A 1340-nucleotide genomic window follows, 5' to 3' on the forward strand; every position below is an offset into this window, starting at 1 on the left:
TTTAAAATTTAAATTTTGCCTATGTGTATATTGCATTTTTTTGGCCAACATGTTTCAAAAAGCCTTAGTTTAGAATTTGTTTCAAAGAACTTTTTTGGCCAAATTGTGCGTGAATTACAAGTTATGCCTTCATTCATTTAGAATAAGCAAGGTAATTGTTGCCCGTTTATTTGAAGCAATTGGTTCATACATAACTGGCGTGAAAAGAAATTTTGGTAGTTGTTAGATATGTTCAGTGATTATGCATGTATGGGCCAGAAATGTCATGTGTTTCTACATGTATGGACATGCATTATGTGTCATGTGGCCTTGATGCTCTTCTCTTTTTATATATCACTTAGTCCTGGCTGTGTTTTGTAACATACAAAATATATATTTTCGTTCTCAATATTCAGTGATACTCACATGTTATTCATAGCTCTTCTCCCATTCTCTAGCTTCTTCATCCTCTGCTATGCTAAACTCTGGATTTTTGTTGTTGTGTTTTTACATGTATAAGTTTGTATTATGTTTCATGTAGCCCTCATGCTCTTCTTTATTTGTATTCCTTGTTTGTTTTTTTTAATATACAAAATATATCTTTTCGTTCTCAATATTCTATGATATCTTACATGGTATTCAAATTTCTTCTCCCTTTCAATGGTTTCATCTTCTACTACATTAAACTATAAATTTTTTTCTCTACCTCCCTCTTTCGTTTCTCAAAATTTCATCACTTCCATTAGCCTCAAACTTGATGACAAAAACTTCTTCATCTAGCAACAATAACCTTAAACTTGCATGGCTCTTAAATGGTTCATATGTGTCCCAAGCATACCTGACTCTACCCACCCACCCACTAGATACTGCTTATGAAGTATATCCCTTAGAACACACTACCCAACACGATGTGCTCACTAAGCCGCATACTGGTTACTAAATATATAGTAGCACCATGTGCTCACTAAGTCGCATACTGGCTACCGAATATATAGTACCCAACACCATGTACTCACTAAGCTGTATACTAGCTACTGAATATATAGTACCGAATCTCATGTATTCAGAAGGCTGCATACTGACTACTATGTATAAAGGAAACTCATTAACACATCGTATCCAACCTCATGCATTCAAAGGCCCGCTTACTGGATACTGTGTATTATGGAATTCCTTTAGTATATAATATCTACCTTATCCACTTACTAGGCCGCCTACTAGATCTCACTAGGCCGCCTACTAGATACTTTGTATTTTGGAATTCCTTTAATACACAGTATCTAGCCTCATCCACTTACTAGGTCGCCTACTGGATCTCGCTAGGTTTCCTACTATATATTGTGTATTATGGAATTCATTTA

Source organism: Vigna unguiculata, chromosome 4 (assembly GCF_004118075.2).
Source record: "Vigna unguiculata cultivar IT97K-499-35 chromosome 4, ASM411807v1, whole genome shotgun sequence".
NCBI classification, from domain to species: domain Eukaryota; kingdom Viridiplantae; phylum Streptophyta; class Magnoliopsida; order Fabales; family Fabaceae; genus Vigna; species Vigna unguiculata.